The following is a 20,241-nucleotide window of genomic DNA, read 5'->3' on the forward strand; positions in this document are numbered from 1 at the left end:
CAACCCGGGCTGGAGGAGGGCTTGGGAGGGAGAGATCAGAGTCATAGCCTGAGATACATCCAACCCGGGCTGGAGGAGGGCTTGGGAGGGAGGGATCAGAGTCATAGCCTGAGATACATCCAACCCGGGCTGGAGGAGGACTCGGTGGGGAGGGATCAGAGTCATAGCCTGAGATACATCCAACCCGGGCTGGAGGAGGGCTTGGGAGGGAGAGATCAGAGTCATAGCCTGAGATACATCCAACCCGGGCTGGAGGAGGGCTTGGGAGGGAGAGATCAGAGTCATAGCCTGAGATACATCCAACCCGGGCTGGAGGAGGGCTTGGGAGGGAGAGATCAGAGTCATAGCCTGAGATACATCCAACCCGGGCTGGAGGAGGACTCGGTGGGGAGGGATCAGAGTCATAGCCTGAGATACATCCAACCCGGGCTGGAGGAGGGCTTGGGAGGGAGAGATCAGAGTCATAGCCTGAGATACATCCAACCCGGGCTGGAGGAGGGCTTGGGAGGGAGGGATCAGAGTCATAGCCTGAGATACATCCAACCCGGGCTGGAGGAGGGCTTGGGAGGGAGAGATCAGAGTCATAGCCTGAGATACATCCAACCCGGGCTGGAGGAGGACTCGGTGGGGAGGGATCAGAGTCATAGCCTGAGATACATCCAACCCGGGCTGGAGGAGGGCTTGGGAGGGAGAGATCAGAGTCATAGCCTGAGATACATCCAACCCGGGCTGGAGGAGGACTCGGTGGGGAGGGATCAGAGTCATAGCCTGAGATACATCCAACCCGGGCTGGAGGAGGGCTTGGGAGGGAGAGATCAGAGTCATAGCCTGAGATACATCCAACCCGGGCTGGAGGAGGGCTTGGGAGGGAGAGATCAGAGTCATAGCCTGAGATACATCCAACCCGGGCTGGAGGAGGGCTTGGGAGGGAGAGATCAGAGTCATAGCCTGAGATACATCCAACCCGGGCTGGAGGAGGGCTTGGGAGGGAGAGATCAGAGTCATAGCCTGAGATACATCCAACCCGGGCTGGAGGAGGGCTTGGGAGGGAGAGATCAGAGTCATAGCCTGAGATACATCCAACCCGGGCTGGAGGAGGGCTTGGGAGGGAGAGATCAGAGTCATAGCCTGAGATACATCCAACCCGGGCTGGAGGAGGGCTTGGGAGGGAGAGATCAGAGTCATAGCCTGAGATATCTACAGCCCGGACTGGAGGAGAGCTCCGGGCAGGGGAGCGATCAGAGTCATAGCCTGAGATACATCCAACCTGGACTGGAGGAGGGCTCCGGGCGGGGGAGCGATCAGAGTCATAGCCTGCTATTATTTCACAGATGTTTATTAAGCACCTTCTGTATGTTAATAACTGTACTCATTCTGAGTTCAGAATATTAAAGCACACTCAATTATAATGGTATGGCTCAGAAGGAAATGTAACCAAGAAAAAGGTACCAGACATGTAATCACATGACTACCAACTCCTAGAAAAAAAAGAAAAAAAAAAAAAAAGTCCAGAATCTGGCATTCCTCCATTAAAGAAAATGAAGGAAAAAAGTTTTTAAAAGGGTATGGGTTGTAAAAAGAGTTATGACCAATTTTACAAGACAAATAAAGTCTTAAAGACCCTTAAATCTAAAGGCGGTGGAAAAAAAACAGCTCCAAGTTAATGTCAGTTTACTTTCCCAATCCATCAAATAAGCAGAAAAACATGATCCTCACATGTTGTGGGAAATCCATGAATTTCAATTAATTTTCTAAATAACTCACAAGTGTTCATGTGAAAAACAAAATAATGATTAATCAAGTAAAACAGCAGCTTATCATAAGAGGTTAATAGCAATTAAGATAATATTAATACCCATGACTATATGAGAAGATACAGATTTTTCCAGGTACTTTAATTAAAGATATAATTGTTACAACAATTATAGCAGTGTAATTATGTTTATTCCAAGGAGAAATAAGGCAGCCTGGTAATTTCAATTTAATATTGCTTATAAATTATTATGAGCTTTCAGACGACTAGGAATCTGTATTATATCTGTAAGGCAAATATGGGTACTATATGAGAAAGCTGGAACTCCTACAATAGGAGCTGAGTGCATTGAGAACTTTTTGGTACTTTGAATGTTCTAGAATGTGATAAGACCATCCTGTTTTATACAAAGGGGTACTTGGATGTGATAGAATCATTCTATTTCACAAAAATTAAAGTATCGCAAAGTGGTGAAAAAGAGGAGGGAAAAAAGAGGCCCTTGTGTGGGTTTGTAACAACTTTGCACCCTGAACTGACAGCTATCGTTTTCAGTTTAAGGGAAAAGAGAGATGGTCTCTGGCTGAGATCTCCACTTCACATACTGAGTGAGAGCGCCTACCTGTCACGTCGGAGCCTTCACTGGGGGACATGTGGGTCCACTCTAGCTCTTAGCACTAAAACTGTCTTTAAAATATTCCTGAGAGCTGGATATGAAATCATGTTGCTGTTATTGTTCAGTTGCTAAGTCATATCCAACTCTTTGAGACACCATGGACTGCAGCACGCCAGGCCTCCCTGCCCTTCACCATCTCCTGGAGCTTGCTCAAACTCATGTCCATTGAGTCGGTGATGCCATCCAACCATCTCAGTCTCTGTCATCCCCTTCTCCTCCTGCCTTCAATCTTTCCCAGTATCAGGGTCTTTTCCAATGAGTCAGCTCTTCACATCAGGTGGTCAAAGTATTGGAGCTTCAGCTTCAGTATCAGTCCTTCCAGTGAATATTCACAGTTGATTTCCTGGAGAAGGAAATGGCAACCCACTCCAGTATCCTTGCCCGGAAAATCCCATGGACAGAGGAGCTTGGTAGGCTACAGTCCATGGGGTCGCAAAGAGTCAGACATGACTGAACGACTTCACTTTCACTTTCCTTTAGAGTTGACTGGTTTGATCTCCTTGCTGTTCAGGAGACTCTCAAGAGTCTTCTCCAGCACCCCACAATTCAAAAATATCAATTCTTTGGTGCTTAGCCTTCTTAATGGTCCAACTCTCACATTCATAGAGGACTCATACAGTGTTACAAAATTATCAGAGATATGGATCAATTGTTTGAAAACAGACAAGTCATCTTGTATTTAAATATAGTTGATTCATAGCAGGTTTCCTTCTTGGTGAGTTTTTCTTTTTTTTTTTTTTCCTTAACAGTCCAGCTACCATGCATCATATAACAATTTTGCATAATTTTAACTAAATACCCCACACAGTGCATTTTGTACATGTGACTCACTTGTTCAGCCATTTGAAGTCTAAACCTCTCAATCTCCTCACCTACGACCCCCTTCAATCCCCTTATCCTTTGGGAATGACACGTTTGTCCTCTGTAAGCCTGTTCTGTTCTGCTATGTTTGTGTATTATTTTGTTTTTCAGGTTTTATATACATGTGAAATCATATGACATTTTTCTCCTTTCTTTCTGACTTATTTCATGTCCACAAGACACTCTAGGTTCATTCATATTGTCACAAAATGGCATTATTTCATTCTTTTCTATGGCTGAGCAATATTCCATTTTGTGTATGCAACATATCTTTATTCATTTCGCCAATTAATGGGCACTTAGGTTGCTTGTGTATCTTGCCCTATCTTGAACTTTTCAGTTATTTTCTAAACAAGCACATCTAATTTGAGATACTGAATGACTGTTAGTCTTAGAGTAAATTCTTTACAGAATAAAATAGTGAAAACAGAATTTTCTAGTAAGGCTTGTATGTCTTTTTCTATCTAGTATTTATCAAAAATGTTGCAATAGCCATGGTTAATAACAATGGAAGTATTTACATGATACCATCAAAGGCCCATTGTTAGTATATCAAAAGAAAGTAGCAGAGAACTGCTTACTGTTATTTTAAAACAAAAAAAAAATTTGATTGCCTTAGCTCACCTGCCATGTTACAAATCCATGTCTCTTGTCAGAACTCTGAGGTACGTGTGAATAAATGCCACAGAACCTATTTTTGGAGGAAATGCACATCTATACAACTAAAACAGAACACATGTTGTGTACCTGCCAGGTTTGCCTTCAGAAGTGTGGTGATGATGATAAAGGTGATGATAGTGATGATTAAGACACTCAGAGCCCAACACAAAGTGGGGGCTTGCTATGTTTCTGCATTGCAGTGTAAATACACACCGCAATGCTCCGCCTATCAAGAAGAACATAAATAACCTGTGCTGCGCTTAGCTGCTCACTTGAGTCCCACTCTTTGCAACCGCATGGACAGTAGCCTGCCAGGCTCCTCTGCCCATGGGGATTCTTCAGGTAAGAATAGTGCAGTGGGTTGCCACTCCCTCCTCCAGGGGATCTTCCCCACCCAGGGATTGAACTCAGGTCTCCCCATTGCAGGCAGATTCTTTACTGTCTAAATCATCAGAGAAGCCCAAGAATAACTGGAGGGGACAGCCTATCCCTTCTCCAGGGGATCTCCCCAACTTGGAACTGAACTGGGGTCTCCTACACTGCAGGTGGATTCTTTACCAGTTAAGCTAATAGGGAAGCCCAGCAACAACCTAGAAAACATTTATTATTTGAGGCTATTAAACAGACGTATTATGAATTTTTTGACAGTTGAGTTTGTTTTAATCTGATATCTAGGTATCTTTGAAGGAAAACATTCAACTGTCTTATTTTCAAGAATCATGGCCATTGAAAATAACTACTAAGTAAAATGAGTTTATGCAGATGACACCACCCTTATGCCAGAAAGTGAAGAGGAAGTAAAGAGCCTCTTGGTGAAAGTGAAAAAGGAGAGTGAATAAGCTGGCATAACACTCAACATTCAAAAAACAAAGATCATGGCATCTGGTCCCATGACTTCATGGCAAATAGATGGGGAAACAATGGAAACAGTGAGACTTTATTTTCTTGGGCTCCAAAATCACTGCAGATGGTGACTATAGCCATGAAATTAAAAGACACTTGCTCCTTGGAAGAAAAGCTATGTTCAACCTAGACAGCATATTAAAAAGCAGCAACATTACTTTGGTGACAAAGGTCTGTATAATCAAAGCTATGGTTTTCCTAATAGTCATGTATGGATATGAGAGTTGGACCATAAAGAAATCTGAGTACAGAATCGATGCTTTTGGTTTAGAGAAGACTTTCGAGAGTCCCTTGGACTGCAAGGAGATCAACCCAGTCAATTCTAAAGGAAATCAGTCCTGAATATTCATTGGAAGACTGATGCTGAAGCTCCAATACTTTGGTCACCTGACGCAAAGAGCTAACTCATTGGAAAAGTGCCTGATGCTGGGAAAGATTGAAGGCAGGAGGAGAAGGGGACGACAGAGGATGAGGTGGTTGGATGGCATCACCGACTCAATGGACATGAGTTTGAGCAAGCTGCAGGAGATGGTGATGGACAGGGAGGCCTTGTGTGCTGCAGTCCACGGGGTCACAAAGAGTTGGACATGACTGAGCGACTGAACTGAACTGAACTGTGAGTGAATTTGGGTTTTTAGAAAGTGAGCTTGGGTTTTTAGAAACAAGAAGGTCATGAATGGATCTGATAGTGTCAGAGTCCTGAGTGATGTGTATTACCAAGGGAAAGAGCAGTTCTGAAAATGATACATGCTATTTGATGCTGAGTGTATGACATTCTGGAGAATGCAAAAACTATAGATACAGTAAAGAGAAGAGTGGTTGCCAGGGGCTGGGGGGTGAAGTGGGGTGAAGGAGTATGAATAGGCAGAAAACAGGAGATTTTTAGGGTAGCAAAATCATTCTGTATGATGCCATAATGATGGATACTTACTGTACATTTGTCCAAACCCATTGGATGTACACCACCAGGAATGTCCCCTTTTGTAAGCTGTGGACTCTGGATGATGTGAAGTGTTAGTGCAGGTTCATTATTTTAGCAAATATACTGTCTGGTGGGGGTGTTGACATTGGGGGAACTATGTGTGTGTTGGGCCAGGGGAAACATGGGAAATTTCTGTACTTCCTTTCAGGTTTGTCACTTCTCTGTTGGTTCAGATGGTAAGGAATCTGCCTGCAATGGGGAGACCAGGGTTTGACCCCTGGGTTGGGAAGATTCCCCTGGAGAAGGAAATGGCAACCTCCTCCAGTTTCTCACCTGGAGAATCCCATAGAGAGAGGAGCCTGGCAGGCTACAGTCCATGGGGTCACAAAGAGTCAAATAAAACTGAGCAACTAACCCTTTCACATTTTTCTTTCCAAACTATATTAGAAAAATAGAGTCTTAAAAACAATTTTAAAAATTGGGAAATATTTTATCATAGAATTAACTGATATGCGTAGAGGAGTGATATTCAACCATGGCATTTGTGGCATCAACATCCAGGGTAGCTCTGAGGGAGCTGTGATACTCTATGGGGTTTTCTGCGGAAAGTCTCATGGGTTCTTGTGATATCTGGGCCCATCACCCTATGGACATGAGTTGGTTGGTGATGTCTGGAAGCCACTATTTCATCATTGCATTGTTGTCTTCATTTTTTTGTAGAATAGAGTGTTTGGTGTTATGTTTTCATTGAAATTTACGGGCATCTTACCATGTTTGACAGAATCATTGAGTCAAAGACATTTCCTGAGCAGATCCTTTGAAAGCAAAGTATTATGTTGCTCATTTGTCTTCTGTCTGCAGTGACATTTCCCAACTAATTGCATTATATCAACCTTATAAAACTCATTAAAATGTTTTCAATCTCTTTACCTCAATTTTCGAGCCAGTTCATGTAGTGTCTGCCTCAAATAACTAGGGCAGACTGTTGATATAATGTTTAATTTTACTTTAATTTCAAAATGAGTGAAAGTATCTAGTTAAGGTGATATGTGAAATCTTAAACCTTGAAAAGCAAGTTACATAAATATAATAACATTGATGTTAAATTCTTAGGAGCAGATATAATAGATATTGAGAGAGTTCATAATTTGAACTTATAACTACATTCATGTCCAACCTATAAATTATAAGGAGTGTGGAGTTCTACATAAACAGTTATGTTTATATGTTATTAAACATAATAGTTATATTAAAATTAAATGTAATCAGATGTAAGTTTTTCAAATGCTTTAGTTATAATTTTGTTGAATATTTGGAGAGTTACATGATTAGTCATTCCATAAAAGACTTATTTTAGAATCTGATTGAATGATAGATAAGGTGTAATCATGTCTGGTTCTCTGTCATTTATTCCTTTTCTGGAGTCCTTGAAGTTGGCGTTCTGAACCTGCAGTACTAATGGACTTCTCTCCTCATTGGCAGGGATCTAGGTCCAATTCAGTGGTTATTTCCTTTCTGCATTTCTTGATGCCAATGAAGAATCCAATCATCATGAACACGTGTTCATGATGCCCTTTTCTCCCTCAGGGTATATTGCATCACTGTATTGGTAGGTGTTGCTCCTGTTTTCAGCTCAACAAATTGTTATCCTATGAGACTGCAGCAGCACAAAACTAAAAACTGTAGGCCTGTGCCTTGAAGAATTTAAAGTCTAATAGGACACATGGTAGCATAGATGCACAATAAATCTCTGTTGAGGGGATAAATCATTCATGAATGAATAACGAACTGATAACAGATAAGTGTCAGAGGAGCTGAACATGAAAAGGAATCTAAGAAAACAAAGCCATCCATCACATTGATGACCAGGTGGACATAACGTAGTCTCATGCATTAGTTGAACATTTGGGAGAAAGAGGGCTGGACCCACATCAGTTCAGAAGGTTCCCTCTTCTCCTTCACTTACTTTAACACAAGGAGGGAATGCCCATTCAATAGTGGAAGTTTCACTGCAACAATTAGTTACCAATATTACATTGTTTATTTGTAATACACATCCCCCTCCTTTCTCAAGACAGAAGAGCTAGGTTGAAAATTTCTCCACTTCCTTGCACCCCCGATACCCTCTCCCTGTCCCTATCTGTCCCTGCGTCCATCCAGGTTGCTGTGATCTTCAGTGGGTCCTGGATCCCGACCTCTCCCATGTTCTGGCTACTCTTCATCTACCTCCACAAGGCACTGCCCATCTACTGACATCTTTTAACCCAACTCCACTTCTTCATGTGGACTCACATTAAAAACACCCTTGGCCTAAACTCATTCACCAGCTAATGCCTTGTGCATTGTTTACATTTAAATATCTTGAAAAGTGTGTGTCTTTGCTCTTTCAGTTTCCTAATCACCAACCTTCCATTACTGGGTTACTCTCAATAAGGAGGTGCCAAAAATTGATGCTTTTGAACTATGGTGTTGCAGAAGACTCTTGAGAGTCCCTTGGACTGCAAGGAGATCCAACCAGTCCATCCTAAAGGAGATCAGTCCTAGGTGTTCTTTGGAAGGACTGATGCTGAAGCTGAAACTCCAATACTTTGGCCACCTCATGCGAAGAGTTGACTCTTTGGAAAAGACCCTGATGCCGGGAGGGATTGGGGGCAGGAGGAGAAGAGGACGACAGACGGTGAGATGGCTGGATGGCATCACTGACTCGATGGGCATGAGTCTGAGTAAACTCTGGGAGTTAGTGATAGACAGGGAGGCCTGGAGTGCTGCCATTCATGGGGTCGCAGAGTCAGACATGACTGAGCGACTGAACTGAACTGAACTGAATCTTTCTTGTGCCAAAGTCACTGCAATTTGGTCATCAGTTTATTCATTGTCTTAGCTTCACTCCATCTACTTTGAAATTTCTTTTTCCTTCACTTCACACACATACACACACAGCTCTGTTTCCATTATAGGCTGTCTTCCAAGACATCACCATGGGCCTAGTTGCTCAGGTACTGACTATCCTCTCTTATTCACTGTTCATATCTACCAGCTCATCAGGTTTCTCATGTCATCCTCATATTTGGCCATTTCCCTTCAGCCCCGTGGCCACTCCCATTCCTAGCCCACTGTGTTCTCTTACCACTGTGACCCCTGTGGCTGGTCGATCTTAACTCACTCTTAACACCATCCTCACCAAAACACCATCCCACACCCTGAAGGGAAGGTAGTTTTTAAATCACCTGTCTACTAATCAGCATTGAATGACTTTATGTCGCATTCTGTATACATAGAATGCAGTATATATAGAATGCAGTGTACACACACACACACAAACACACATATGTATATATATCAAATAATTTTAAGGTATATTTTTTTATCAAACCTGTAAGTTTTGTGAAGATATAAGGTGTTGATGACCATATGCAGAAATGCCATGGAGGAGAACCATTTTGAAAGTGATGATGAGAAAAGGTAAGCCCTTCTGGTGAGGGATTTCCCAGGTGGCTCAGTGGTAAAGAACCCGTCTGCCCATGCTAGAGTCCAGGGCTTGATCCCTGGGTCAGGAAGATCCCCTGGAGAAGGAAATGGCAACCCACTCCAATATTCTTGCCTGGGAAATCCCATGGACAGAGGAGCCTGGTGGGTCCATGGGGTCTCAAGAGTTAGACACAACTTAGTGACTAAACCATCACCTTCTGGTGAAATTCATGGGAAAAAGAGATGAGAAATAGCACATTGTGTTTGTGACAGGCAAAATAAATGAGCTTAAGTGGACAGAAAGTACAAGTTTCAGTGTATTGAGAAATGAGGCCTAAACGATGGGGAGAGAGTTGGTAGCAGAAGCTCTAGGGAGCTGGTGAGCAGTTTGGGGTTACTATGAGAGTCCTGGAAGTGGGTATGGCTATTCCGAGACGCAGTGTAGCGTGGAAGTGTTGATCCCAAGAGACCTTCTAGTTATTAATGGGATTGGATGGGAGACAAGCTGGAAATAGGACCAGCTGCTGTTATGTGGCCATGTAGTGAGGAGAAGGGGGGGACTCCAGAATCTACAATAATAGAGATTATGGTTAAACATAAGAAAAAGGACCCGAAGAATGGTGTGATTTAATCCTGGATAAGCTTTCAAGTGATCCTTTGGCATCTCAGCCCCAAGAGACCTGTCTGGACACAGGTGCCTGCATGATGTGATTTTCTGGGGGCTTTCTGAGTCCTGAGATCCAAATCCTGTCCAGTAACCCGCTGTTGCCAAGGTAATTTGACAGGATGCCCTTGTCATCTCAGGTTTCGAGAGCACTGGCATGTCCCCAAAGGGCTATCTAGGCAGAGTCGGGGTAAGTAGGACTTGGCTGAGCATGTGTGCCTTGAAATAGCTACAGAAATAAGCCCGGGAACATGCTAACGATTGTCACCAATGATGAAAGTAGCAATACTGTGCAGACAGCATTTGGGAAGCACTTATTTTTCTATTTCTCTTGAAATTTATTTCATCCAAGAAAGGTAGAAATTAGGTAGAGATTTAGCCTGTTATATGTACTTCCCAATAACAACTTATATTCATAAGAGTGTCCTCTGGGGGAAAGTCAACGCTGCCTCTAACGTGGCACCAAATTTGAGTTTTTACACCCTTATTGGTTTGAAGAAGCATATCCAAATAGCAAAGGAGAAAAATAAACTACATAATTAGCAATCTTGGTCTGTTTTCTTCTTAAGCGTAATAGCTGTATATTAAAATAATCCATCTTCTGCTGTGTTAGAGTCCTAACAATAATACATCCATAAGAATGCCTGCTCAAAATCTGTCACTGGAATCCTACTTCTTGGCAAAGTTGGTATTGTGTTTATTTGGTTCACACTTTAAAAATATGCATTAAAAATTAGTAAACTTGGATTTCATGACTTTGTAAGAGGACTTCCAGTCCTCGTGGCCATTAAGGAAACAAAACTCCATCAGAGCCATTCATGATTCACCCAGTGATGATGCTTCGGGTACTACTGCAGTGAATTGCAGGAAAAGGCAGGGTCCCACTTCTATTATATTTTTTAACATTGTTGTGGGGTACTTGTGCAGTGGGACACCAGGCTGACTCCTGACCTGTTTTCATTTCCATATGAAAATGTGGAGGACTTACTTCATGAACGTTTCATCTGTATTCATTACTGAGCTCTTCCTGCCACCCCCCCCGCCAATATAACTAATGTGTCCAAAGTAAGACTTCAAACACATGCTGTGATTGTCCTTATTTTTTATTTGTTTTTTTCTTTCCCAGCCCCTTATCAGCACCAGACCTCTGTTCTAGTGATGCCTCTATTTAGGAGCAAAATACAGGAACATACTGAGGAGACATTTCTGTCCTCAGTTCTCCAATTTTGTCTTCATACAAGTCATAAAGCAATTTTCTTTCTTATCTAAATAGCATCCACATAGTTCTGATACAGGGATTCACCTTTTAAAGATTTTGTACCCATTCCATCATGTATTATTCAACAGCATTTTATTATGATTATGTCAAAACTGGCAATGGAACCTATTCACAGAGTTCAAATTAACTCCAGAGTCAAGAACCTCTTCTGATTCCTAGTTTTGTTCCTACTGGTAAAATTAAGCAGTTAGGTTGTTCCCTAAGAAATTTGCAAAGGAACCCTCAGGTCCAGAGAGGGTGTGAGACGGCTAGATGGATCTTCACCTGCCCCAGCAGTGACAGACATGTCCCCGGAAACACAGTGGCCTTCAGAGCACGCCCTTTAAGGCAGCAAGAGCTAAACCCCCACGGAGTGTCGATGCACCTGGACAGAAGTTGCAGCAGCATCCCTGCTGACGTAACTAAACAGGATACTCTGATCTCAGCCTGGTGCCATCCCAGCGGGAGCACCGTCTTCTTCTTCCCCCCGTCCTGCCCTGGGCACCGTTCAGCTCATCCCGTCTGTGGGTCCAGATTCCTATTTACGAGCAGGAGCTAGAACAGTGCTTCACTGCCATGGTTGCTCCAGGGAATCATCACAGGAGGTGTAGACTATCGTTAGAAGTACCTCCACATGTAGATATGTCTGCAGATCAATAGGGCTTCCCGTGCACAGACGAGGTTGAAAGACCAGCTTTCTCACCTGTCACGACAACCATCTCAGCCAGGTCCTGACCCAGTCCTGGCAGTCTCCAAACACATGGCTCCATATCTTCCCAGCCTGGCACAACTGTTCCCTAGAGCCCGCCGAGAGATATTCTTACATGCTGTCTTCCTTTCAAGAAGGAAGGACGAGCCTACTGAAATAACATTACCTCTGAACTTGATTGCCTACCAGGCTTCAGAGAGCAATACAGATGGGATGAGAGTGATCTTTCTCTTAGGGGAGATGCATTATTATTATATTACATCCGTGAGTGATATTTGAGATATCTAAAGGCTGCCAGTCCTCACCTGTGGATGCTGTTTTCAAATAATAGGTAAGAACCAGAATCCCTCCTAATGCCTATAAGAAAGCTTGGCACCTTCAGAAAAGTTACTTTAATAATATCTGCGAGACCTCTGGGCTGCTATTAAGTTATTGCTTCAGCAGAGTTGATTCACGCTGCTAGAACTGACTCAGCAGAACAATTTTTATAAAATGATTTTTTTTTTTTTTTTTGAGAGAGAGAACTTTTTTTGAAACATGTTCAGGGCTCAGAGGACACAGAGAGAGGTTGTGTGAGGCTGACAGCCACAAAAAGTGTTTCCCTTAGGGTAGGAGTTCTGACTCAGAGACATCGGATCCCAGAAGCTCAGAGCATCTGCAAACACCCAGAAATCCCATGCAGACATTTCTGCTTCAGTTTCCATGGATAGATTCCTACAGCATCAACCACTCCCACTGGGGTTGGATGGGTAAGCAAGGCTGTGAAGGGGTGACTTTTTTTTTTTTTTTTTTTGCATCTCTACTGTTCCATTCACAACTTCCACAACCTTGGGCAAATTTCTTAACTCATCCAAAGCTCAGGTATCTCCTGTCTTCTCCTAACTGTGTTGTGAACATTAAATGAAGTACTGAATTGATATGCTCAGCATCAGGCCTGGTGTTCAGTCAGTGGTCCACAAGTGTAGGTTCGTGTGTTCACAAGTGTAGGTTTGTGAAGGTTCTCATTTGCTATTCGCAGAGGGGTCCATAAGTCAGTGGATACTGAAGGCTCTGATCCCCAGTGAGTCCAAAGCTGAAGGTCAGATTTTACCTCCTATCACAACTTAAAAGTACAGTGTCCTTCTAGTGGTAAGAGATCGTGAACACGTCAAAGTTCCTTTCAGGCCCCAGGAAATCACTGTGCCTTCTGCACACACACAAACCCATAATAAAAATTAATAATAATAAATGTTCTTCCCAGAAGCAAGAACTCCAGCAATGCTCTCAGGAAGAAAGGTTATCTGCTTGAATGCTAGAACACAGGGTTGATAACTAGAGGGATTATGCAAGAGCTATTATATCTTAGGCTGCTTATCAACAATAACAAAGAATGAATTCTAAAAAATCTAGCTGATGCTGACTGGCCACATTCCTGATGGCAGGAAAGGACCGAGGTCCACACCTCTCACGAAAGCTGTCCTCCGTCTTTCCGAGTACCACTTACGGGGTGGCATTTCTATCAACACCTTAGCTCATGATGGTGACCTGTGCCAGGCATCGGCCACAGCCGCTGGTACCTCACCCTTGGCTGGGGCATTTCTCACACGTGAAGCAAAGACACATTGAATAGCTGTATGAGCCCCCTGGCGCAGTGGTAAAGAAGCCCCCTGCCAATGCAGGAGACGAAAGAGATGTGGGTTCCATCCCCGGGTTGGGAAGATCTCCTGGAGGAGGAAACGGCAACCCACTCCAGTGCTCTTGCCTGGAGAATCCCCATGGACAGAGGAGCCTGGTGGGCGATGGTCCATGGGGTTGCAAAGAGTCAGACACGACTGAGTACACACAGCAGAGAAAGAGGCAGGCAAGAGAAAATGACGTTTGCAGCAATGCTCCCCCAACCCCATTACTGACCACACTCGAGGTGTGTTTGTCCTCTTTAAAGCTTGGAAATGTATACTTTCATTCAGATAACTTAAAAGAAGAGGAAAATGGGATCACTCCTCTTTTTGCTATTCTGACTTAGTCAGTTTCTGCTTTTGGAGCCCTTTATGACAAATCTGTTGAAGATCTGATATGCAGAATCTTTACCTAAGGAACAATGAGAGCAGTCTAACAGATCTGCACAACAGAAAAGCAGCTATACGACTGGAGTGAGAATTATTATCCTGTAAAGTGTGCCTGCAGATGTGCTGAAGGATGAACCCACGTCGGGACCAGTGCTTGTCAGTGTCCAGCGTTTCGGCCACGAGGTCGTTACTGCCCACGTTTCTGACAACGCTGAGGCCGCACGGCATGGAGACAGAGCTCCCAGCACATCCTTCATTTGCAATCTGAGCAGAAATGGGTTTTGCTGAGACTGAGTTCTAAAAGTCTGCATGTGAACCCTGATTCATCAGGTCTTTCTGCCCTGTTTCTGCGAATTTCAGGTGTTGATCTGATCGAGGACACCCTCAGCTTGGGGTGGCTCTGCCTTTTACGGACCATGTCAGAGACTCAGCTCTGACGTCCACACTCTGAAACGGCCCGAGTGACAGAAACAGCAGCAAACGATGATGGGATCTGTACAGAGCTCTGTGCTGCTCCTGAGGTCGGTGGTTTTCAGCTGTGGCTGGTCCCGTAGGCCCGCTCCTGGGGCCCACCTGGCTCCATCGAGAGAGAGAGGAGACTCCCCTGGTGTTTGGTGGTTGAGGCCGAAGATGCAGATAAACAGCAGATGAGATACAGGGCCCCCAGGAACAAAGATCATCCAGCCCCCCTGTTAGCCATTAGGAGACTAGGGAGCGTGGTCACCCTGCGGTCCTTGGGGACAGGAAGTGATTATCTCCCACATGAACCTAAACTGACGTTTGCAGTCTACTATTCTGAGACTTTTCTACGTTTTGTAATTGTGTGGTTGTTCCACACTAACTCTTTCAAGAAGAATCTATTATTAGGCACTTGTGTTAATTATTCAAAGCTATAGAAAAAGACAAAAATTTCATGATTTCTGAAGCCAGTTGTCAAATAAAAATGGTCTTTGAAAACACAATGGTCCACACAAGTAAAAACATAAACATAAAATAAAAATGGTTACACAGTATCTTTACTAGACTAAAATAAGCAACAGTGGAAAAACAAAGGTACTTAAGTGGGAATGGCCCCTGCTATTTGAGCAAGACATTTTCTAGAAAATGATTCAAAAAAGGATATTTTTCTTGGCATTTCCCCCAGATATAACAGAGGGTAGCTCTTATGTTTCTTTTGTAAGATTTAACTTGTGACTCTCCTATTCAGTTTTATAGGAACACAGAAACTGTAAAATCTGGAGGAAATGTCTGAAGATATGTGATTGTCCCTGAAAATGGGAGAAAGAATAATGAATAAAGTTCCCTATTCACCCATTCCTGGAGGGAACCTCAAATTTTGTGTACCCACCAGGGTCCAGAAAGGCCATCAAAACTTGTTGCTGTTCAGTCCCCGAGTCATATCTGACTCTTTGTGACCCCACAGACTGCAGCATGTCAGGCTTCCCTGTCCCTCACCATCTCCCAGAATTTGCTCAAGTTCATGTTCATTGCATCGATGATGCCATCCAGCCATCTCATCCTCTGATGCCCTCTTCTCCTTCTGCCTTCAGTCTTTCCCAGCATCAGGGACTTTCCCAATGAGTCATCTGTTTGCATTAGATGACCAAAATACAGGAGCTTCAGCTTCAGCCTCAGTCCTTCCAGTGAATGTTCAGGGCTGATCTTCCTTAAGATGGACTTGTTTGATCTTTTTGCTGTCCAAGGGGCTTTCAGGAGTCTTCTCCAGCACCACAGTTTGAAGGCATCAATTTTTTTGGTGTTCTGCCTTCTTTATAGTCCAGCTCTCACAACTATACGTCAAAACTTACAAAACAGTAAATTTAAATGTATTATTAATTATGCTTATAGTGCATATAATTGACACTGATGGGTATTTTTCCAGTCTCTTGGATTTCTGTATAAATATGAAGGGTAAACTATATGTGTACAGTCATGTTTAAACATTTCATCAAAAGAAATTAGAGGGAAAAAAGTCTGCTTTTAGAAAAATTAAAAGTGCTTTGAAATTACATAAGAATCAATGTGATTCATAAAGGTCTGGAGTCAATAATCAATTTAGAAATCATGTTTTAACAAAATAACCACCGAGATCTAGGCTTTCAGCTTCTTATCTACGACGGTGGCTTTTCCATATTCAGGATTCATCAGACACTGCCTCTGGTTCTTTGAACGAAGAGAATCTCACACAGGGATTGTGGAAGGTCGTGAAAGCCCATTGTTCCTTTGATCTGTGGTAGAAAGTTGATGAACCTGTCTCAGGAGCCTGGCTTCTGTCCTTTGAATCCTAGCACGTGGCAGTAGAATTAAACCCAGATTTACCCTGCACTTATTAAACTAAATTACCATCAAAAGTAAGAGGAAAAAAGAGAAATAATTCATTGGGCTAGAAATTCCATTTATTCCTCCAAAAGGTTTGCTTGATAAAAAAGTATTACAGAATCAAACTGGAAAGTTCCGGAAGATATTATCTGCTTTGTTAGGTCTCATTGGGTCATCTCTCTTCAGGACCCTTGCTTTCCTGATTAACCTGCATGTTTTATTTTTTCCTACTCTGCCTTTGATCTAAATTTAAATAACAGCAATTACAACCTAGGTCCATATTTTGTTTGGAAGAAGTGGCATAACCAGCTCACACAGTCGAAGATGACTGTCAAGAATCCTTCCCTCTCCCCAAATTATAAACAGTGGTGAATTATTAGAATAGATGTGAGGGTTTGCATTTCAGTGTTCTTCAACAATGAAAAAAAAGAGCATATTAATATAATTAGCATCTAATTATTTCTATTGCCACATAATAATTGTTTAAAGAAATCAATTAACAAAAGTATATCCTAGGACTCTTTCTAAACAATGCCTAGATAAATACTTAGTAAAACAGTGTCATGGGCAGCCTGTTATTCTACTGAACAATCTCTGTGTATAAAGAGTGTTTCCCACTTTGAAGCTGAGTCCATCTTTAGGTTTCTGTTCCTTTAACACGAAAAACCCAGGCTCAAAATCTAAGAAAATACAATTCAAACATTACTCCTCTTTCATATCTGAATCAGGAAGCATTGCAAGTCTACATAGCAGGGGAAATAATAGATTTGATTATGGTTGTTGTCAATTTATTTCCCCCAAATTAAGCTCTGTTTTACCATCTCTTGTCTAATCTCTGTGTGACCCTCCTCCTTTCTGGACATCAGCCAAGAACGGGATAAACCAGCAAATACACACACAGTGACTCAAAACATGCTACGTGCTGTATAAAATGAGACTGGAAAGTTATGAGAAGAAAAGGAAAAGCAGGATGGAGGGGAAGGTTCTTCTGAGATTGGGTGTGAGAAGGGGACCTCCATCTCTAGGATGGAGAGACATTGAGCTCATTGGATCCATGGGCAAAAGCTGTCAAATCATGCATATCCAGAGTCACAAAATGTAGTAGGGGTGGCATCACAGAGAAGCACTTTCACATGAAAGACGAGTGTGAATGTCTGTACCCTTAGGAAGAGTTTTGGAAGAAAAGCTATGACAAACCTAGACAGCATATTAAAAAGCAGAGACATCACTGCCTACAAAGGTCCCTGTAGTCAAAGCTGGCTTATTTTTCCAGTAGTCATGTACAGATGTGAGAGTTGGACCATCAAGTAGGCTGAGATCTGAAGAATTTGGTGGTTTTGAACTGTGGTGCTGGAGTAGACTCTTGAGAGCCACTTGGACAGCATGGAGATCAAACGAGTCAATCCTAAAGGGAATAAACCCTGATATCCATTTAAGGACTGATGCTGAAGCTGAAGCTCCAATACTCTGGCCACTTGATGTGAAGAACTGACCCATTGGAAAAGACCCTGATGCTGGGAAAGATTAAGGGCAGGAGGAGAAGGGGGTGACAGAGGGTGAGATGGTTGGATGGCATCTATGGCTCAATGGACATGAGTTTGAGCAAACTTGGGAAGATAGTGAAGGACAGGGAAGACTGGCATGCTGCAGTCCATGGGGCTGCAAAGAATTGGACACAACTTAGCGAGTGAACAACAAAAGGAAGAGTTTTAGAATAAAGACAGGTGGAAGACCTTTACACAAAGAGGTAGAAAGAGTTTAGACTATTCAATAAACACCATCTGACCCTGCCAAACCCAGGTTTCAATATAGGTCTTGAACACACACCTCATAGCTTCTCACTCAGTGTGATAAAGCTAACCTGTTAGGCATCAGTCCGATTGACTGTGAGACCAGAAGCCAGTAATTAGACAAGTGGATTTTTCTGATGTGATTTGGATTGCTACTTACGTCCAGAGGGGAAAAAATAAGCAGTTCAAATTTGACCAGAGAAGCCCAAGTCCATGGTTTGATCCAATCCAGGGGAGGCAGGGATGCAGATGCAGACCGTGGTGGTCTGGCCACATTATTCCCTGAGGTGAGCTAGTAGAACCTTAGTGCATGTGTGTGTCAGTCGCTCAGTCAGTTTTCAGGCAAGAAAAATGGAGTGGGTTGCCATTTCCTCCTCCAGGGGATCTTCCTGCCCCAGGGATCAAATCAGCATCTCCTGTATTGGCAGGCAGAGAATTCTTTACTGCTGAGCTACCTGGGAAGCCATAGAACCTTAGTAGCCCAGTTTAAAAACCAGAGTTTCAGGCACAGGCGGTATGTCCTGTGACTCACCCTTTCCAGCCCTGCTCCTCCAGGGAAGTACATAGCTCACTGTGGAGGCAGCTCCTGGGCCCAGACCCCAAAGATACAACACCCCATTGACTCAAGAGTCACAAGATGATGCAGAGCTGAGATTCATTCATATGGTTCAAGAAAACTGCCCTGTGTGAAAGAGCAAAAGCCCTTTCCTAACAGAAACATCCCTATGTCTACACTTAGAGTGTGTAGTTTCAGAAGAAGAAAAAAAAAAAATTAACTCATGTTCCACCTATTAATTAAGTTCATTATATGCACCAGGAACTCTTAGGCAGTGTGGAGGGACCGCAGCAAGCTGGACAGTCTGGGGCTTTACCCTTAAAAGTGGACAGAGGCGGGGGCACGGAGATGTTAGCAAAGCACATTTGTGAGAGGGAAATCGGGGTGCAGGGGCCACACTGTGGGGGCCTTGCCACATCTGATGGGAACAGGGATGAACTTCCAGTACCGTAAGTATAGCAAGCGAGGGGGCACGTGCAATGGAGGGACTGTGTCACGAGAGACACAGGTGTTGGAGCAAACCTGCCCGACCCCAAGCCCTCCGCCTGCCTGTCTCGCACCCTAAGCCCCCTGTGTAACCCTCACCAATGGCGAGGTCCCTGGCATGATGTGACGCTCTTGCTTACAGTTTGTGTAAATGTGATGACAGCATAGACACTGCACACACACATACACACACACCCTTCTGATTGGGATTTGGTGGTTTACAAATTTTAGAAGAGGGAAAACAATGGCCAGTAACTATGCTTTATCAGTCCTAGTTAGATATCACAGTTGAGAGTAATCCTGATTGTAGGAAAAAGACGCAGGATTAACACCACCGCAGAAAAGGCAAGAGGCAGAGGAAGGAACAGAGTGGAGGAAGGGGCTGGTAGGGGCCGGGAAAGGACCAGCGCTCATCAAATCAGACTCGTCCAGCCGGGAGCGGCCCTCACGTGCTCCAGGCTAATCTCACCTATGATATCTCCTTTTGTTCCAGGCAAGAACCTTGGCTCTAAACATTTTATCATGAGGAACTTACATTCTCTCAAAGAAATTGCTGTATTAGTTAAAACTCTCTGGTACTGGCATAAAAAACAGACATGTAGACCAAAGGAACAGAACAGAGGACCCAGAAATAAACCCACATAACCGCAGAGAGCGGGTACTTGACGAGGTGCCCAAAACACTCAATGAGGAAAGGACAGCAGCCGCTGGGAAAACTAGATAACCACATGAAAAAAGACTGAAGTTGGACCCTTTACCTTACACCCTAAATGAAAAGACTTAAAACTTAAGCTGCAAAACTTCTAGAATAAAACATAAGGGAAAAGCTTCCAGGCACTGGACTTGGTGATAATCGCTTAGATATCAGCCAAAAGCACAAGTAACAAAAGTAAAATCAGACAGATGGGGCTGCATGTCACAGCAAAGTAAACACACCACAATGAAGAAGCAACTTACAGAATGGAAGTCAATATTTCCATACCATATATATGATCAGAGATGAAAACCTAAAATACAGAAGGAACTCCTACAACTCAATAACACAATTAAAAAAAAAATACTCAGCTGAAAAGGACATAAACAGAAATTTCTCCGTAGAAGACATACAAATGGTCAAAAGTTAATTGAAAAGTTGTTCAATGTCACTAATCAGAGAAATGCAGATCAAAACTAC

At 43.2% G+C, this 20,241-nt stretch overlaps 1 protein-coding gene across 1 annotated transcript in view; it reads right to left on the minus strand.

Annotated features, from left to right (window-relative positions):
* CSMD1 (CUB and Sushi multiple domains 1) overlaps positions 1–20,241 on the minus strand; it is a 1,628,138-nt gene that overhangs the window by 743,088 nt on the left and 864,809 nt on the right. The window lies entirely within an intron of this gene.

This window comes from Dama dama, chromosome 32 (assembly GCF_033118175.1).
Source record: "Dama dama isolate Ldn47 chromosome 32, ASM3311817v1, whole genome shotgun sequence".
NCBI lineage: Eukaryota > Metazoa > Chordata > Mammalia > Artiodactyla > Cervidae > Dama > Dama dama.